Raw genomic sequence first — 22,072 nt, forward strand, 5'->3', positions numbered from 1 at the left:
ATCACAATTCTGACTTTAGGGAAAAAAAATTCCAATCTTTTGACATTACCCCGATGACCTGTGAAAAATTTCTGCAACAGCTCCCTGCTTCTACCCTCATTTCCTTAAGTATTTTTGGACTCATTCCATCTCATGATGCTTTATGAATATTCAGGGTCCCGATTTTTACTGACGAACTCATTACTACCTTCTTTTCATCACTTGGATATTTTCTCTTTTCACTTACCAGACAGTAACACCACCGATGTTTGTATAATGCAAACTGTCATAAAAAAAATCATTTTTAACTATTTACATATTTCTTTCAGCTAACTCACCTGCCTTAAGGGGCCTCAATTGTTCTTTAATAATTTATATGCTATGAACTTATTACCAATATACTTATTTTATTCCCCCTCCAAGTTATCTTTCCTACTACCCTTTAAATCATGTTCAATCTTTCTCATTTCCACATTTCCTTAAATCTTTAATATTTTACCTCTATACCAGGAAATTGTCTAAAATCCCACTGTGAATGAACTTGATTCATATGGTGCATTTCATGTCCTCAGGACATCCCAAAGTGCTTCACAATCAATGAATTACTTTTGGAGTGTAGTCACTGTTGTAGGCAAAGGTAGCAGCTTGTCTATTTTACCAGTCAATTATCTGTGATACCAGTACATTACCTGTAACAACAACACAGTACCAATGATACCAGCATAATATTTGTGATGCCACTTCATTATTTGTATTTCCAACACATTACCTATAGTGCCAACATATTACCCGTGATATAAACACATTGCCTGTTGAAAGAGACCTAGGAGTCTTAACAGACTTAACACTAATCATGACCGACCAATACAGAGCAGAAATCAACAAAACTAATAGGATGTTAAACTACATAGCCACAACAGTACAACATAAGTCAGAGGAAGTTATGCCCAAGATGTATAATGCCCTGGTCAGGCCGAACATTGAGTATTGCATCCAGATGTGGTCACCGAGACATAAGGGAGTCATTCAAACGCTGAAGGCAGTGCAGAGAAGAGCCACATGGCCAATCCCTACATTACAACAGTGACTACGCCTCAAAAGTACTTTATTGGCTGCAAAGCGCTTTGGGATGCCCTGAGGTCATGAAAGGCACTATATAAATGCAAGTCTGTCTGTCTGTCTTTCTTTCTTTCCTTCTATCCATCCTCCCTTCCTCTCTCCTTCCCTCCTTTCCTTCCTTCCTTCCTTCTGAATTTGTGTTTTTCATCCTGGAAAGGAACTGTCAGATGTAATCTTTTGGAGGTTTATGAAATAGGTAAGGGAATAGAAAAGGTAAACCTAGAATACTACTTTAAGTTAAATAATGCGAGTAGTAAACTTAAATTTAGGACTGATTTCAGGAATTTTTTCTTCACACGAAGAATGATTTGTGTATGCAATGGAATTTCAGGAAGGGGTGTGGAGATGGAAAAACCTGGAACCTTTTTAAGAAACAATTGGATGCTGAAATGGGAGGACTTTAGCATCTTTCTGGGTGGATGAACTAAGATGGGCTGAATGGCCTTCCTCATCCGTAACTATTTTGTGATCTTATGATACAGCACATTACCTATAATACCAGTACATTACCTGTAATTCCAGCACATTATCTGTGACACCAATAGTTCACCTGTGATATGAATGCATTATCTGCGATAACCTACATATTTCCAGTGAAACCTGCACATTACATGTGGTACAAGTAAATTACCTGTGAAACCAGAAATTAGCTGTGATAGCAGCTCATTACCCATGATATGAACCCATTACTAATACTGTGTATTACCTGTAATGCCTGTCCATTATGTATGATACCAACACTTTACTGATGATACCAATATATTTCCTCCAATACCAGTACATTATCTGTGATACCAATACATTTTCAGTGCTATCAACATATTACAAATATTACAAGCACATTACTTGTGATACCAGTACATTACCTGTGATACCTGCATATTAACTGCAATATGAACACATTAACGTTCATTTCATTCAAACATGTAATGATAGTGGTCTACATGTTAAGTGTATTTTGCTGATGTGTTTGCCTCTTGTGTGCTGGTTGTGCACGTACCCAAGTACTAAGATTGGACAGGCCAATTGAATAAGAGGACATAACTTTAAATGAAAGCAAAGTACATTTAAAACCAATCATGGATAAAATATCTTTACTCTCAGAGTTAGGAATAATATGCCAGATAAGCTACAGGATGCTTTTGGACACAGGGCAGGATGAGATGGAAACCAAGCTGGGTGAGATGGACTACGGGCTGGGTGAGATGTACCCTGGGCTGGGTGAGATGGACTCCAAGCTGGGTGACATGGACTCTGGGTTGGGTGAGATGGACTCCGGGCTGGCCGAGGTGGATGCTGGGCTGGGTGAGATGGACTCTGGGCCAGGTGAGTTGGACTCCGGGCTGGGTGAGATGGACTCTAAGCTGGGTGAGATGGACCCTGGGCTGGGTGAGATGGACTCTGGGTTGGGTGAGATGCACACTGGGCTGGGTGAGAAGGACTCCACAGAAGCTGGGTGAGGTGGACACCAGCCTGGGTGAGATGGACTCTGGGCTGGGTGAGATTGACGCTGGGCTGGGTGAGGTGGATGTCGGGCTGGGTGAGATGGACTCCGATTTGGGTGAGATGGACACTGGGCTGGGTGAGGTGGACTCCGTGGAGGCTGGGTGAGGTGGACGCCGGGCTGGGTGAGATGGACTCTGGGTTGGGTGAGGTGGACCCTGGGCTGGGTGAGATGGACGCCAGGCTAGGTGAAATGGACGCCGGGCTGGGTGAGATAGTGGCCGGATTGGGTGAGATGGACGCTGGGCTGGGTGAGGTGGACCCTGGGCTGGGTGAGATGGACGCCAGGCTAGGTGAGATGGACGCCAGGCTGGGTGAGATGGACGCCAGGCTAGGTGAGATGGACGCCAGGCTGGGTGAGATAGTGGCCGGATTGGGTGAGATGGATGCAAGAGGAACGAGCTCGATATTCTTTCTTATGAAAACAATAGGCAGAAATTTAATTAATTGTTTTAACAATATAAACACTGAAGAGAACAATGACATCTGCTTTCTGATACTTGAAAAGGCTGAGAGATGCAACTGAACTCAAGAACAAAATGGAATTCAGTAATAAAATTGCCATGAAAGAACTGGAATACTTGAATATTCATAACACAACAGGAACAGATGGAATGCATCCAAAAATACTTGTAGAGGTAGAGGAGCTGTGACTGAAATTTTTTACAGCTCATTAAGTAACGGGGTAGAACCAAAGGATTAGAAAATACTTAATGTTGTTCTATTTTTTTTTAAATGGGTCAAAAGCATGATCCTGGGAACAATTTTTTAATTTGTTTTTATTGAGAAACTTCGGTGAGGGGACAAGGTTGAAAAGAGTAGGAGAGAAGATGAGGTAAATCAAGTAGTGGTTAGATGATGTCAAGCTTGGTTTTAAAAGACTAGATTATAGGAGGAAGGAATCACATGATAGTTAACATGACATTTTTTTTTGCGGTGCATTACCAGGAGTGCATGGCAGAATTCAGATATGGAGTTTAGTATATCCCACATGATTTTCTATCCATTAAAATTAATTGATGAAAATTGAATGGGGTACACTGACCTCCATGCCTGATTTCCTGAAATGTACTTTTGTCAGGTGAAGCTAATCCATAAAACTAATACTAGCTCAATTGCTAAATTTAAATCTGAGATAGATAGCTTTTTGGCAACCAAAGGTATTAAGAGATATGGGCCAAAGGCAGGTATATAGAGTTAAATCACAGATCAGCCATGATCTTATCAAATGGTGGAGCAGGCATGAGGGGCTGAATGGCCTACTCCTGTTCCTATGTTCCTATGTTCCTAAACATTCACTCCGTTCACCACCGGCGCACAGTGGCTGCAGTGTGTACCATCCACAGGATGCACTGCAGCAACTCGCCAAGGCTTCTTCGACAGCACCTCCCAAACCCGCGACCTCTACCACATAGAAGGACAAGAGCAGCAGGCACATGGGAACAACACCACCTGCACGTTCCCCTCCAAGTCACACACCATCCCGACTTGGAAATATATCGCCGTTCCTTCATCGTCGCTGGGTCAAAATCCTGGAACTCCCTTCCTAACAGCACTGTGGGAGAACCGTCACCACACGGACTGCAGCGGTTCAAGAAGGCGGCTCACCACCACCTTCTCAAGGGCAATTAGGGATGGGCAATAAATGCCGGCCTCACCAGCAATGCCCACATCCCATGAACAAATAAAAAACAAACTAGCTGATTACCTGTGATACTAATTCAATTCCTACAATATAGTTGTCTGAAAGTTCCTTCTCTCTGCTTGTTGCTAGGATGTTATGTGAAATGATTTTTCCCAAACCAATTTCCAGTGGGTGTAGCAGCTTCTAACCCGGCCTTAGTTGACACTACGATTGACAATTTTACTCTTAATGGGCACAGGCCTGGCTGGTGTGTGGTACAAAAATGTCACAATGGAACGGTAGGGGGCGTTCTTCTGAGGCTAGACTGAGGCACATTATTGAGGCAGAGCAGAGGGAGCTCTGCTTCCCATCAAGTTCTGCCATATCTGACCGGGAAAGCTTGATACAGCTGCACTGGATGCCTATTATGGAAAATGTTCCATTCCCCAACATCCATCAGTTGGATGACCACAAAAATGCTCACATAAAAAAATCATTAAAAAGTTGATTCTAATAATTTATAATTTGTGTTACCATTTCAATACCTGAAATGCCAGTACATTACCTGTGATACCAAGTCACTCTTACAGTATTATATGTTTAGTAATTGGTACACCATTACCTTTGATAGCAGTATAAGGATTCTGATGGCTGTGGAGTACCTGTGGTAACTTTACCTTAGAACTCCACCTCATTTTATATCGTGTTACCCTAGATCTATATTTAGACCCATCTCTGGACCCCCTCTGCACCCTTCTGCAGCAGAAGTTTATCAAGTTCTCTTTTGAAAGAATCCAGAGTCCGTGCTCACTGCACTAGGTGGCAGCTTATTCCACAAGTTAACAAACTCTGGAGAAGTTTCTTCTAAACTCTCAGCTAACTAAGGACAAGTTCAAAAATAAGCTCTCATCCTGATCAACTTAAAGACTTTTATCAGCTTCCATTTTCCTCCACTTCTCTCATTATTTTAAAAACATGACCCACATTTCTTCCCCTTTGCGTTTTGTGGAGGCGAGCAATTCCCTTTTTGTGGCAGTACAATGATCTAAAGGCTTCTCCACTATAATGCCGCTGCTGCTGAAAGCAGTCTTGACTTCAGCAGCTGTGATACAAATGAGGTGGTGCCGCTCCTACTGCTGCCAGAGGAACAGTCAAGGAGCACTCCAAGAGAATGTTTTCGCAGAGCCTCCCGAGGCAGCATCGCTGGTGGTGGCAATTTAAACACTGCCACTGCCAGGTGCAGTGCCAGCCTCCATTTCCCATAAACAAAAGGTGGGCTGAGCGATTGGTCCATCAGTATCAGGCCAGCAATTTGACTTCCCAACTGCTGAGCGTTAAGGAATTTCCACAGACATCGGCCACATATTAAAGTTAGGATTAAACGGGAACAGTAGTGTAATCCTGATGGTACTAGATTAGCAGCCCAGAATTAGGACTTCATGGCAAGTTGTGAAATTGAATTCAATAAATCTGGTCATACGTGAGCTGGCACCAGAAAAAAAAGTGACCATGAAAGCTGTTGGAATGTCATAAAAGCTCAATTGGCTCACTAATGTTCTTCATGAAGGAAATCTGCCATCCCTACCTGGCCTGGCTCTAGTCCACACTACATAGTTGACTCTAGAAGCTATTGCTTAGAAGAAGGTCCACCAACAACTTCTTAGGGCAACTAGAAATGGGTAATAAATGCAGCCTTGCCAGTGGCACCCACATTTCGAGAACCAATGTGAAAAAAATGTGAATTGGTGCTTGTTTTTGTGTGTCTATCAGTGCTGTGGAGTCTACCTCACAGGGTAAATGGGGTGCATTTCTTGATACAAGGGGCTCTAGCATGTCACTGTTCTATTAGAAGCGGTTCTACAGTTTAAGCTCAGCATAAGTCCTGTAATCATCCTTGTTGTAATATCAAGATTTTATGTACAGATTTTACAGACATTGGGTTTGGTGTCAGAATGTTGATCTTGATATTTGTGTTTCAACTGGGCTGCTTTGGGAGAAGGCAAGCTGTCCATTTTAGTTGGTGGTCCTGTTAGTTGCAGATTATGTCCTAACCTGGCTTCAGGTGAGTTGGTGTTGTTGGTTTATTCCTCTTCCTGTATTGGCCTGTTGTCTCCTTCTGGGAGTTACTTTGAGCATTAATGATGGGACTATGTTGAGTACAGGCTCCGCACATAGGCCTAAGTCTGCCTGGCATAATCCCAGTTCCAGGCAGAGGATGAACATCACTCATTCTGATCGAGGTATCTGCCATGGATGGTTGATGTTGGTGATAATAGTGGCTAAGTGCCTAAATGTAATGTCCACTGATCTATAAATCTAGAAATGATAGTTGGAGATATTAATGGATGAACACTTAAGGTTTTCATGTAAGGTTCCTCCGTCCATTATTTTAAAGCAGGAGTAAACCCATTTTTGTCAAGTGGGTTAAAGCCTGTGCTAAGGGAATATCCTGTCGACACATTAAGTGTTTATTCACTAATATGGCCAACAGTAATTTCTAGCCATACACATCACAAATGTCTCCAATTCAATAATAGGTCTGTGTGCAGTTAGATGATCTCAGCTGGGACAGCAATTGGGATGTTACAAATCGTTTTGTAGATTTTTGTTAGGTAAGGCTATTAAGAGATTATGGAACCAAGGCGGTTAAATGGACTTAAGATACAGATCAGCCATGATCTAATTGAATAGGGGAACAGGGTCGAGGGGCTGAATGGCCTACTCCTGTTCCTATGTTTCAGTAAACCTGGGATGTGGCGGGGGGGTTGCCATTCCCAGTCGCTACCCAGCAACCACCGCTGGAAAACACACTTGTGTGGATATCAGGTTAGGATGTGATTTGGCTCAGCTGTGATGTCCTTCATGGTTAAATAGCCTCCTCGTGCTTGAAGAATCAGCACTTTGGTCAACTACGAGAGTTTTCCTTGCTCCCATGGAACTGTACCTCAGTGTGAATGAACATCTTCAGGAGGGGAATGGGGGAAAAACAAGAAAATTGGAAAAAGAATACAAATATATGTGGTGTTTGACAGGTGCAACGCCAATACCACAGGGAACAAGTGGGAGGGCACAGGGAATTTACCTTCACTCAATGAAAAAAACATGGGGTTTATGTTTACTCAGAAAAAGTCATTTGCCAAAAACTAACAGAACAGAATTTCACTCCTTACATCAGAGTTTCTAGAGGACCCGACAAAAAAAGTCAAATTATTTCAATAAAACAATTTGAGTCTGTGCCAAGTAGTGGAGAATCCTGGAATTACAACCAATTAAGGCTGGTTGATGCCAGTAGTATAATTAACCAGTGTAGATGGTGGGTTGTGAGTACCATGCGCTGGTCATTGTGACCTTGGAGTCGAACGTGAGGTTGCCTCTCATATGCTGGGGGGAGGGGAATTTAGCTCAAAATGTCTGTTCCAAGAATTCTCCCAACCTCAAGTTTCAAAGCTTAATTCCAAAAGGCAGGGGAGAGTACAAAGAGTACAGGTGAGTGTACAGAAAACTTCCTCAATAATAATTGAAACTATGGGCCAATTTGGAGGAATACGCGCTCTCATTTCATAGAGTTGCAATACAAAGAGTGGTTACTCTTTAATTTCTTCCAGTTGTCTTCCCTTTTTTCCTGGAAGCACCAACTCACGATGGAGTATGATCCATGGGACCAGCAGCCCTCATGTTCTCTACCCAAGGAACTATTTTTCATGCATAGGCCCAGACAGTGAGTGTTGGCAGGCTATTTGATTATGGAAGGCATTGCAGCCAAGCCCAATCCTATCCTCGTCCAATAATCATACTGTGCACATAAAACAGCAGTCACTGGACAGCTGTTGGGAGCAGAAACTTTGACTGACTTCCTCTCCCCAGGCCAGGGGCTCTGAGGGTCAATTGTAGTGCCCCAAGTATCAACCCCAATTGAGATCAGCCAACTCAGTACAGATTGGAATCAAGCCCTCAGAGTGGGAGTATCCTTAAGGCCAGTTGAACTGAGCTTTGCACAAGCCAGAATTTATGTGGAAGGTATAAAGCCCGAGTCACAGACTGAATGACCTAAAGCGGTGTCTAATGCAAGACGTCAGTAGCTGCTTTCTTATCACAGAAGTAGGGATATGCTATCTTATCAGTCGAGCTGCAGGTTCCAAACTGTCCGACTCTCAGCATTTACAAGTACAGTGACCAGGCAGTGTCTACTATCTACCCTGTCAATCTAACGAATGACAGCCCCTTATTTCCTATGGGAAGCCATAAAAAATGAATTGCTGATGGCAGGAAAGATAAAGATAACCAGACAGTAATGCAGCCTATACAAAGCAAGCTGGGTATCCCAGAGCTATAAAAGGATGATGGACTCTATACATGTGAGTTTGGAGGTGAGGGTGAAGGGGCTTCCAATTTCCCCCCCACCCCCACATTTCTCTCGTGACGGCCCTAACTTTTCCTGGGGTACAATTCCATGGCAGCCACCAGCCCTGTGCTACTTTAACTAAGTGTTACCAATGTTCGTTTCTTAGCCTAGTGAACGATAGTGGGTTGTTTGATATGTGAACACCTTCCAGCAGGGAGTCACTGGATAATGATCAGGAACTATGTTTGATTTTTTTATACCTACCTAGTTTGTGGGCAACTGAGACCAAGTGTCACAACAATCCCTGCAGAGATCAGTTAACACAGCACAGACCGGGATTCGATCCTTGGACCTTAGTACAATGCAACGTGTTGCATAGTTCGCATTGATCTATCGAGGGAGTTGGCTGGGATGGGGGGGGTTGTGTTAAGACTTTATATTTCAGAAACATTTGTGTTCAACAACAACACAACTTGCATTTAAAGAGTTCTCCTCATGTGCAGGAAGACATCTCGGAGCTTTAAAATAATAGGAAAGGGATAAGGTGGACACTAAGCACAGGGGAAGGGGAGGAGATTGGAGAGTCTAGGATGGGGAATTGAAAACACAATCAAAGAGAAAGGTTTTGAGGAGGTTTTTTTTAAGCAGGGGGGAGGTGAGATGCAGGTGACTGGGTAGAGAATGCCAAGGACAGACGTGTAGTGCCTGAACAAGCGGTCATCAATGATGGAGTGGAGGGGGCGATTGGTGAGAAGTTTGATATTAGAGGAGAGGATGGGATTTAAGGCAGGAGGAGTGGGGTGAGGCCCAGGAGAGATTTGAAAACCAGGATGAGAATTGTGAAATCAACAGCTTAGGCATAGGGAGCCACTGGAGCTTGGAGAGAATGGGGGGTGAACTCAGTGAAGGAGAGAACATGGGCTGTGACGTTTTGCATGGTTTCAGGAGGCCAGCTAGAAGAGCATTGGAGGAGTCAAGTCTTGAGGTGCTGAGGGAATGGACTAGGGTTTTGGTGACAAAAGGGGAAAGGGGCGGATGTAGTTGAGCGGCATGCCAAGGTTTTGCATTTCCTGACTCAACTCAAGATGGCAGCTGATGGATTGATAGACTTGAGACCAGGGGTGCTGAAATGAAAGTTTTGCTGACCTTCATCTGAAGGAAATATTGGCTTTTCCAGCTCTTGGTATCAGACAAGCAATTTGAGAGTGTGGTAACAACCTTTAGGCCAATGGAGGAGGCAACCAGGTAGAGTGGGCATCATTGGCACACATGTAGAAGCTGACTTCTTACTTCAGAATAGTACTGCCAATGAGTAGCATATAGATAGTAAAGAGGAGTGAGTCAAAGAACGACCTGAATGGAGGGACTCAAATAAGAAGTGGTGAGATAGGTAGGAGCATAGTTGCAAGGCAATAACATGTTCCAGGATTTTGAAGAGGAGAAGGATTTGAGATAAGGTGGCAAGCATCAACTTTTGTGAAATTTGGGGGATAAGACTGAGGCTTACTGACTGACCAACATACACTTTCAATTCAGAAGCCACCATACCTTTCTTTCTGCTGCCTGTTCAGCTCTTTTAAACTGCCGTATGGCTGAAATTCAGTGCTTTTGAGCTGGCATGGAAACTGTTCAGAAGATCAGTTCGTCAGCCGACCGTTTGCACCAGCCAAAATATTCCCCGGACCATTTGCACATCTATAGATTGATGCTTTGCCATGGAAACAAAGAGTGAGCAGAACACTGGGGGAACCGAGATTGACTGATTGTTTGGCCCCTCCAAGCCCAGGCCATTTGAACCTTTATTTTAATGAAAGTTTGTACTGCAGCTGAGTTCTGCTCTCCCCGATGCTGCCTCTGCACTCTGTCTGCTTTCTGATTCCAAGGCAAGCTATTAATCTAGAAATGCTCAAATGGTCTGGGGAATATTTTGCCTGGTATAAAGCTTATAAAAAGAAAAGACAAATCGAGGATCTGAATGGTTCTGTGCCAGCTTAAAAGCACTAAAATTCAGCTATTCGGCACTGCAGACTTGAGAGGTGAGCAGTTTGTCACCAAGGAGGTGGGGGGGGGCGGTGGTGGGGGGGCTGTAGACAAGTGGGTTGCCATCTGATAACGGGCTCTTCTGCTTGAGAGAAAGACAACCAACTCAGATTTGAGTACATTGCATCGCAGTATTAGCATGGGAGGTGCAGATTCACCTTTTGCACTCCTTAAGTCAGGAACAATTAATACATACATAAGCTGAACAACACTCCCTTCAGGTCTATCCCTCTGCCTCTCCATCTCCCTCTCTTCCTTTAAGGCCCTCTTTAAAACCCACCTCTTCGACCAATCTATTGGTGTCTATTCTTTTGATTCCACCCTTGTGAAACACGCTGGGACGTTTTTCTACATTAAAGGCACTATATAAGTACAGGTTGGGGGGCGATTTTAACCCTGCGGCAGTTAAATTGCTCTGGGTTACTTGCTGGCTGGAAAGCAGCCCAGATCCCACCAACCGTGATGTTTACTCAGGCTTCTGGATGGCCGTTCAAGTCGCTCACCCAAAGCCGATGGGGTCCTTCTATATATAAACTGATCAGGGTGCGATGTTGTCATCCTGCTCCCCCTCCCTCACCTCCGTCTGTTTGCCTGAAACCTGCCTGGAGTTAAAATTGACCCTAACTTGTTGCTGTAGTATTTCTGTTGCTGTCGTTGACTCTGTCATTTTGACAGAGAGCTTTCACTGCTGTAGTGGCTGCTGGGATAGTTCTACCTCCATAGTTTTGTCTTGTTTTCTCTTACTATCCAGTGAGAGAAAACACTCACAAATCCCACAGCCTAGCAGTCTGTGAATGGAGAAAGAGAAGTACTTAAAAAAAGGAGAGAAATAAAGGGGAATAGAATGAGAGAGTATATTAAAGGCACTGGGCTAGTCTCTGCAGCTCATGTGACAGAGTCAGTTTACCACTTTTAACCATTTTTATGTTTTACATGTGAGGCAACACCTCGTGTATATGGCTTGCAACTGAAAGTTTCACACCTGGGATTTGTCCAGTATTGAATATATATATATGTATGTGTGTGTATATATGTGTATATATATATATATATATATATATATATACTTACACCATAATATAATGATACAGCAGGAAATGTCACAAATACAACATTAACAGTTGAGCTGCCATATATATCAAGGTGACATTGAATTGGAGTGCTGATGATATAATCAACCATGAGGGCAAAGTTTGAGTAGTTTATGAAAGGAATCAGCAGCCTTTCTTTCATTACACTGCTGACTCATTCCCACCTACCTACAATTAAATTACTTTCTATTAATGTTAGGAAGTGGTTGTCAGCGCTGTTTGGTGTCTACCACAAAGTGCCACAGATCCCAGCATCTGAAACCAACTGTACTTGTGGTGAGCCATTTTGCTTTGTTTAAGATGTTTCATTGAGAGAACTGCCTTTGAAGTTTGATTGCAGTGATGTTCTAAAGTTATTAGTTCCAAACGTGGAAGGAAGTTAACCCCTGTAAATGGATCGTTAGTATAAGTTCTTAACCCCATAGCAGGATAGGCAACTGAGCATGGTGCAAAGATTTATACACTTTACAGAGGGTAGAAATTATAACCAGTGCTGTCCTGTGTGAACAATTAATGTGGTTCTACCAAATTCCTCTCTCAGCTTTTTAAAAATCTGAATGGGTTAAAACCTATGTTAAGATAGTGCAAAGATTAATTTGGTTTGAGTGCATTAAGGGTTTATACAAGAACAGCGGTGGTTGTAATTTCTACTCCTCATATCTGTTCTAAACTCATAATCATGTATTCTTGTACAGCATCACCAACTAGCAGTGGAAGACTAAGGAGCCATTGTTTTAGACTGTATTAAGCCTTGCATTCGGTATGCAGTATAGTTCAGATTGGGACTTTAGGGTTGTATATATTTGTATTAGTTTTGCTATAGAATTATATTAACATTTTTATTAGGGTTAAATTGGTATTGGTCTGTGTTTGGCTAATTTTAGGGATTATTAGGGCTCACATTAGGATTTGCAAAAGTGTTTGTAATGGATTAGTATTGGTTGTATTAAGGTTATATTAAGGTTTGTCATAATTTATGATAATGGGTCTTACTCCTCTCCCTTGAGTTGTGTGCCGTTTTCTCTTATAGAAAGAGAGAGGGAGAGTTAGTGAGTGGCTGCTGAGAGTCCACACGTGTAGGGCTTCTGTTTGTTGTGCATATGCTGAGAAGGAGAAGAAGCAAGATGTAAGCAGGATGAGGAGGTACTAAATGGAAAGCAAATGAAAGATGTGTGAAGTGAAGATGGAGTCTTCAGAGAAGTTCTTAGTTCTGCAATAGCTACCATGTGAGATCAAAATGTTGTTAGTGGCTGCTGTGAAGGCAACAAACAACAGGTGAGTGTGTGTTTGGAATGAGAATGAGAGGTGGTATAGTACCCATGTGATGGGCGGTGAAGGATGTGATGCAGGGGAGGGAATTGTTCAGAGTGCTGGGGGAAGGGAAAGACTGTTGCCAGGTATTATTGAGAGAGATGGAGAAATGAAGAGCTGTACTCACCCTTGCTGCTCTTGTCAGGTCATTGAAACGTTTCCTGCATTGAACCCAGGCCCTCGGGGTAAGGCTCCCAGAGCTGACGATCTCAGCCACCTCTCTCCACATCTGGTGAACGTCCATTTTTGGAATCTTCCTGCCATTGGTGGAAAATAGAACTTCTCTCCTCCCACTCATCTCTTCGGCCAGGACTTCCAGGGAGGCTTCAGAAAACCCGGGGAGGAACTTGATTCCGATCCCACAGAGCAATCTGCCAGAAGGGAATACAACCCTCCTGCTTTAAATAGGCTCGCCGTAAATTATGCGCTGAAAATGGACAGGCTTCCCGTTCCCAGTGTAATCGGGTGGGAAAGCCACCAGTCAAATTTAAATGCGGTCCGGGAGTTAAAATACCCTGAAATTTAGGCCAGTCAGTGCATTTCACACTCGCCCCTCTCCCTGCTCACCTGAAATCTACTCTGGGGTAAAATCGACCCCAATGTTACCAAGAAAAAACAGATGATTCAAAATTGATCAGAAAGCAGAGCAAGAACCCGGCCTGGACGGTTGGAAATCAACACGCTCCAAGGGAGCACCTTGGCTGAACTCACCAGGGTGTCGCTGATTCAGTGCTTTGTTGAGTAAATGGAGGACTGAGGGCTTCGAGGTGCAGCTTGTAACTCAAGATTATTTTAACATAGACCTGTCTGGATGAAAACGGTGACACGGGACACATCTAACTGTGAGCACTAAACATTCACATACTCGGCCCGACAGCTACTTCATCCTTATGTGTTCCTTTGCAATGTTCTGTGATTCCATCAGATCCGTGAACAAGTGTCCTTAATATCAGTACCTTTGTGTTGTACTGAATCATGTGGTGCCACAATAGATTAAAAAAATCTCACCTCAATTAACTTTTCATTGTATAACCTGTTATGCACTCCTTAAAATGATGTGAAATCCTTTTTCAGTTCTGACGAGGAGGCAGTCAGCGGTGTAGTAAAGGGATGAATATCTGGATTTCAAAACTGTAGAGCTCTTTACCTCCCTCAATCTTCTCTTCATCCTATAATCTACAGGCTTTTAAAATGCAAGCATGGAGTCACCGAACTACTTAATTTATCCAGTCTTCTCTCCTACTTTTTCCAAGCTTGGCAGTGTCCATCACAATGGGCCTTGGCTGTCTTCTCAATTGAAAAAAACCTGGATATAAATTACTTAAAATCTCTTAACTTATACAGAAATTAGAGCAAGTGCTCTCTGTGAAACACTGTTCAGTATAACTAGCTGTTTGCCTAGTTCCCAGAGACAGCCCAGTAGAGAGAGGTGTACCGTGGAACAGACAAATATTCAACAACCATTCTCTAAATACACTTATTCCTGTTTTAATGTCAACGGTTTGGTTGGCAAAGAAGGCATGCAACACAAGTTCTAAGGATGAATGGCACAGCTTTTCTTCTGCAGTAGGCCAGGGGATGCCAATGGATAATTAGTCAAAGAACCGAGGGATACAAGGCACAGAATTGAGCAGCTGAAATATGGTATTTAGCAGACACAAAGCAACCCAACTGGTGGTATTTGAATTGCAGAACACAAAGCGGAGGACACCTAGTGAGCTAAGAGCAACAGAGATGGGTTAACAATAGCCTGCAAAGGGATTCTATTGAATGTTTCTTTTATTATTGTTCAAGTTAAGAAAAGGGTCTCAGAGTGGGAACTTCACATCCAAAATCAACTAATCTCCATCTCGCCTCCATGAGCCCAAGATACACTTTAACTTAAAGAGGGGGCTTCTGTGAGTGCTGCTGAATCCCACCTCAATGCTGTCTCCAAAGGTATTAAAATACTTTCACCTTTTGAAATCTCTGTTGATTGTTTTGAATTGAAATCCCATTAGCTTTGAATTAATTGGCTTTTATCAAGGCGCAACTGGATGGAAATACAGGATTAGGCTTGTAATAATTAGCACCAAAAGACAGCATTGATGTGGTGCTTGCCTCACACTGAGCTATAGTCTGGGGATTCAGAGGCACCATTCAGCTCTTCTCTGACAGAGTGAGCTGATCATTTATTTATCTATAGCGGGGAGGAGGAGACAGAATCGCTCAGGGGCCTTTGTGTTTGAAGCCGTGAATAAGACACAATTGCATCTGAAGGGGAGGAGAGAAGTTTGGCATCTCAAAGCATGGTAAAGAGGGTTAAAGGGATTTTGTCCCTGACAGTGGTCATCCATAGGGTTATGACTTGAAGACGGTCAAAGCACCATTGGGGGTGGGGATGGTTGTACCTGTGAGTTTGTTCAAAAGGCAGATTCTTGCCATTTGATGAAATGGGTTCCCTTGCTTTCATCGCTGCTGTGATTATTAAGGATATTTTAACCCCTTTAGGACCTCAAGTGTTTCACTGCCAATGTGAATGAAACTTATTATTAAAAAATTATTATTAATCAAATATTGGGGGAAAGATTTCCTCTGGTCATCATATCTTAAGGACATTGTAAACATAGTGGGAAGATTCCCTACAATCACTTCTTCTTGCAAAATTGTAAGCACATTCTTTAAGAACATTCTTAAAAAAAATAAGCAACCAGAGGAAATATTCCTCCTACATTTACAATGTCACTAATATGTAGTGACTGGAGGATGTCTTTAGCCATGTGCATTAAAAGACCATTGTTCTTTGGTGACGTATTTCTCACAAAAGGCACACTACCGCTTCAGAAAGCAAAGCGCACTTTGCTGACTACCATCTTACCTAGACGGTTAGTGGCAGATTTTTAGTGGCTTTTTCCAGAGTGTTTCAGGATGTTAGCCTGCCTGAAAATATTAGAAAATACATATCTATAAAAAAAAATCTTAATTGTCTATTTACTTCTTTAATTCTGCTTCTAATGTTCAGTGTTGGGTGTCTACAGAATTTTTACTTTGCAAATATTTAGGATTTCTATGGTTTGAGCTGAAAAAGTCTCCCAGCACTGAAAGATTAACAGTCATATTTTGCCTGTCTATCAGGACCCCATTTGCCCATCTACAAATACAGCTCTGTGTCAGTTCAGGGGTGCTGATGTGGTGGCACATTTACTTGCATGAAAAATAGCCAAAAAATAGGGCAAGTCCATTATAAGCATCTATCTGTCAGGGTAGTTTAGTGTCACCCCACATGTGGTAGGATATATGTTTGTGCCAACAATTCCCCATGTGCCAAGTTCCCAGTCTTGGTTTGATAGAAGCACTAAACGATGTGCCTGGTCTGTTTTAATCCAAGTGCCCATTATTAGAGCGTCACAGTGGAAATGCCAGTTCACCGCTGTTTCCCAAAAGTGCTGGGGTACAATTTCCCTAAAGTGCTGGGATACAACCAGAGCTGTTAGGACATAATGAAGGACCGATGATTGTAACATCATCATTGCAAGTTCACTAAGAAATTAAACTGAGGCTGATAACTGGGTAATTTGATAGACAATATGTACCATACTATAATACATACTGAAACATATTTTTGTTAGAATGACAAACCCCAACCCACAGTGTCACTAGCCTATCTGTTGATTTTCGGTGGGTACAGGGAGATACGTGAATGTATGCCTGGATTACAGTGACTATGCAAAACAGCACTCACATTCTGCAGGAGACAGTGGTGTGTACCTATAAGGGATTGTATGTTTTATGTCGATGGCCTGCTTTAAATATATAGGTGAGTCAGCAGAGCGAGTGTCGCACCGTTCTGAATATAGTTCATGTTAGACAGTGATTCTATACGGACTGTCCAGAGTTATATTAGGCGAGGTTAGTAAAGTCTATTTCTGCAGCCTGACCTCAGAACATGGAAAAAAGTATACGAAAAAAATCAATTGGCTTTGCTGACAAAAGCCCCGTCCAACTATAGCAGGATTTACACCCTAATCCTGATTTAAAATTAGAAGACATTGCCTCGCTGTTTCACGTAGATGGTATGGCGCTAAATGAATGGCAATGCCCCTGGCGACGGAGCCAGGCTGTTGCTGATTCCCTGTTTAATCCTCGCATGCTGGGAGTCTCTGAAAAATGCAGGGCTCGAGCTGACCTGCTCATTGTGGCAGCACAATACATATTCATATTAGGAATTATATTCACAATTGCAGCACGGACCTATTTCATGGGAGATTTTTTTCACTTTTTTTTTGTGGACTGTTACTCAAAGCTGCAGCAAGGCAAAATCTCAGAAGAACAAAATAGTTACAGACTGCAGTCTCATCGAGGGCTTCAGATGGTTTGTTTATAAAATAGATGGATACCTGGGAGTGAGCAGCAGGCTGGAATCTAATTGAGGGGTTTGAGTGGTATATATACTGAATACTGGACATCGGGTGTGAGTTATTGCTCCCTGAGGTTGAGGTACTATTGCATAGATAGAAGAGAAGTAAAGTTCATTCTGACATTTGATGCAAAGATAGATAGGATAAGCAAAAATCAATATATATTTTATAGGGAAGAATTGAATGGATTAATACATATTATATATTATATATTTTAATGAGAGCAATAGTATATATTATATAGGTAAAACTGAAAGGAGTATTAGTCTGTGTAAATTATAAAGGAACAACAGAAATGAGTGATAGTGTATGTTATTTACAGAATGGCTGAAGGGACTAATGTCATATATTATATAGGGAATTATTGAAGGGAATGATAATCGATATGATATAGGGCATTACAGAAGAGAGTGATAGTTTATATCATATAAGGAAGAACTGAAGAGAGCAATAATGTATATTATATAGAGAATAACTGAACAGAGTGCATGTGTGTATTCTATAGGGAAGAGCTGAAGGGATGATAAGCACAACATTCATAAAGGAAAATATAATAGAGAGATACTGGTGCATATATGGGCCCCAAACCCCCTGCAGACTGTTCACATGACATCGCTCCTAAGATAATGATTGTTCATATGATTGATATAAGGTCCATTATTTCCTTCACTCTTCTTTATCTAAATCTATTTATTGATCTCGTGGTTGCTGTAGGTTTGGCATTCTGGATGAGTTTACATGGGCTGAAGGGCCTTCTTCATTTTAACCTATCCTATGATCCTGCAATAATTTTCCATCATATGAGTTGACAACACAGATAAGGAAACTATCAGTACTTAAGAATTATGAATTTGCAATGTTGGTTGCGAGCTATAGAAATTGAAACATAAAGTATCAACATACAGTTTACAGGAATACGATTTGCAGAAAGCATAAGGTATACAGTACTTGGTATGTATTATAAATTAAGGAGGATAGTATTCTTTGTATATATGACTAACCAAAACATTCCTTTCAAATGGAAATTGTGCCAGATGACTGGAGGGTTGCTAATGTAACACCTCTGTTCAAAAAGGGAGAAAGGGATAAACCGGGTACTATAGACTGGTTAGTCTAACATCGATGGTGGGTAAGCTTGTAGTGGCCATAATATGGGATAAAATTAATACTCATTCAAAGAGACACGGTTTAATTAAAGACAGCCAGCCTGGACTTGTAAAAGGCAAGTCGCGTTTGATTAAATTTAATAGGGTTTTTGGAGGAAATATTAGAATGTATTGATAAAGGAAATGCAAAAGTGTTTGACGAGGTGCTGTAAAGGAGGCTTCTTGATAAAATGAAGGCACATGGTATTAAAGGGAATCTAGCAGCATGGAGAGGAATTTGGTTAAAGTACGGAAAACAGAGAGTGGTGGTTAAGGGGCATTTTTCGAAATAGAGGGACCAATGGTGTCACTAGGGGTCAGCGTTGGGAGCATCGTTTCTTCTCTGGATTTGAGTAAAGGGGACACAATATCAAGATTTACAGATTACATGAAAATAGGCAGCCACGTTAACTGTGAAGGGACCTGTATGCAACTTGAGGACATGGGCAGGTTAGTAGATTGGAAAAATAGAGGTCAGATGTGATACATTTGGAAATTTACACTTTATGATAAAATTTAAAAGGAGTGGAGGAGCAGAAAGATGTAGGGGTTCGGATAGACAAATCTTTTAAAAATAGGAGGACAAGTAGATAAAGTTGTAAAGTGTATGGGATTCTAGGTATTATAAATAGGGGCATTGGGTACAAAAGCAATGAGGTAATGCTAAACTTATACAAATCATTGGTTAGGCTGCAGTTAAAATATTGTCTGCACTTTTGGGCATCCTACATTAGGAAGGATGTCAAGACCATGGAGAAGGTGAAGCATAGATTCATTAAGATGACACCAGAGATGAGAAGTTTTAATTACAAGGCAAGATTAGAGAAACTGGGATTCTCCTCATTAGACCAGAGAAGCTTAAGAGGAGATATGATGGAGGTGTTCAACATTATGAAGGGTTTGGATGAGGTGAATTGATGAGGTGAAATTATTTCCACTGGCTGCTGAGTTGGTACCTAGAGGGCATAAATTTAAGATGATCACCAAAAGAACAAAGGGAGCGGTTAGGAGAAACCTTGTTTTTTGCATACATAGGATTGTTAGCACATGTAATGTCCCATCAGGAACAGTGGTGGAAGTGGAATCCAAAATAGATTTTTAAAGGGAAATGGATAAAATGAAAATTTAACTTGGTATAGGGAAAGAGCAGGGGAATGGGACTAAATTCCACAGCTCCTTCAGAGAGCTACACAGGCACAATGGGCCAAATGGTCTCCATCTGTGTTGTAAAATGCTATGATTGTACATTATAAATGGTGTCATGATGTTCATGACACCAAATATCATAAGGTCATGAGACATGACTCGAATTATTTCCAGGTGGAAATTAGAAGTAGATGAAATAGAAGTAGACGAATGTTACTTGGATCACACGTGGCTCACAAATATCATCCATCAGTCATTAGCCATAACTCATGTTTGTTGATACCTTATCCATAATATTTGAACTGTTGGTGAATCCCTGAAGACTTCAGTAGGTTCAAAGCGCCAGATTTAGAAATATATGGAAACTACAATTTAAAAGGACAATAATGTGAATTAAATAATCTTTCATGCTTAACTTGTTTATAACTTAAGATATGCAGATGATTGGCTCAATTTGTGACAAATAAAACACGTGCAGTACTTTACTTTCAGAGCTCTGTACTACTGTGAATGTATCAAGAGTTTGCAAAGAGTGCCTGCAATTTCTGGAGACCTTTGCACACTATTATTGTATCACAAACAATTTGTGTAAAACATGAAACAGCTAGAAAGTTGCCCATTGACAGGAAAAATGGTTTATCTTGGACTTAATCTGTGGCAATTGAAAAAAAACACTGAATGGAAAAATAAATACTTTTTTTCACATGGATTTGTTTCAGGTAACAACCCAAGAGATTAAAGTTTGACCTGGGACAGGAATGGCTCTAACTGTGTTCATAATAGGGGTCGGTTTGAGGTTGACTGCCATTTTATTTTACTTTTCCATCATGTTTCCTCATATCCTCTCTCTTCTGAGTTTAAGGATGCATTCAAATGACAGGTTTGACATCACAGCAAAGTGTTTTCTGCTTCCAATTGATGCTAACATAGTGTAGTGCGAATGTAGAGGTAAGGCCTGACCTGAAGTGAAGTTAGACTCCCTCCTCAGATGTCAGGTTGGGTCCTGAGTGTAACTTCAAGCTGTATTTAAACTAAGGCACTAAATTCCATGGGGTTCTTTCGAGCTTCTGCAGTAACTTTGGCGAAATATCGGCCATTTTCAGCCGTTTACACTGTTTCTCCAGGGTACCACCGATCTCTGCCAGAGAACCCTGATGGGAAATTCCAGGTGAATAACTAAAGTGTGAATGTACCCTAAAATGTACCATTTTTTCTTTTTTGATGATCATTTTGGATCAAGAGATTATTGTGTTGAGATTGTGCTGTACATTAATTTTGTTGATATCAAATCCCTTTGCTGCTACTTAAGCAGAGGCATTAACTTGTTTATTTTAAATCTGTTAAAATAGAAGACAAAGCAATTTGAAATGGACGCACTTTGCAGAATACATTACAGTTGGCCTAACAGGCGATAGTAAATTAGCCGTCCATTATACACGCTGCTTGATTTTGTTTTCCACTGAAGTCAATCGAAAGGATAATCCAGCGGGGTGTATAATGGGCAGTCAATTCGATATCGCCCATTTTACACCAATGGTCAAAGTTAAAATTACGCCCACTGTGTGATGTTATTGCATGAAAGCTTAACTTATTTGTAAGACAATATCACACAGTGTACTATCCAAGCTCTTGTATTCTCCCAAGCTATGCCAATTGTAATGTAATGTTCATGACTGATTGGCCGTACAGTGTATAGTTTTGACATATGTTACGTCTTTGAAAATGGCAAACCTTACAGTTGATAGCTTGGCTGGTTAACGCACCACCTATATCCTATACCTCAGAGGCCTTCACAATTCAGCCTTCACTTATAGTTCTGTGAGGATTTTCTTCACCCTACCTGTTTAAAGACAGCACAATTCTCAGAGAGTTGTGAATGCTTCTATCTTAACCCTCCACTTAAACCAGGCTGGGACCAGCATCCTGGCAAATCGAATAACTAGGTCTGTAGATAGGGCTTTAAACTAAAAAGTGGGGGGAGGGGGTCAGATGAGGGGAAGTTTAGAAATCTAATGAGAAAAGTTAAGACAATAGAATAGTGTAGTGACTTGGGTAAGGATAAGCAGAGTGTGGCAGGAAGGGACAGAGAGTTTACCAATAATAGTGCAACAATAAGTAAGGTCAAAGCAGGAAAAAATGGTAAAAAGTCAAAATTAAAGGCACTTTATCTGAATGCACTGAGCATTCGTAACAAGATAGATTAATTAATTGCACAAATAGAGATAAATGGGTTTGACCTAATAGCCAATACAGAGACATGGTTGCAAAATGACCAAGATTGGGGACTAAATATTCCAGGATACATGACATTTAGAAAAGACAGGCAGAATGGAAAAGGAGGGGGTGTAGCCCTAGTAATAAAGGATGACATAAGG

The sequence above is a fragment of the Heptranchias perlo genome, chromosome 32, assembly GCF_035084215.1.
Source record: "Heptranchias perlo isolate sHepPer1 chromosome 32, sHepPer1.hap1, whole genome shotgun sequence".
Taxonomy (NCBI): Eukaryota; Metazoa; Chordata; class Chondrichthyes; order Hexanchiformes; family Hexanchidae; genus Heptranchias; species Heptranchias perlo.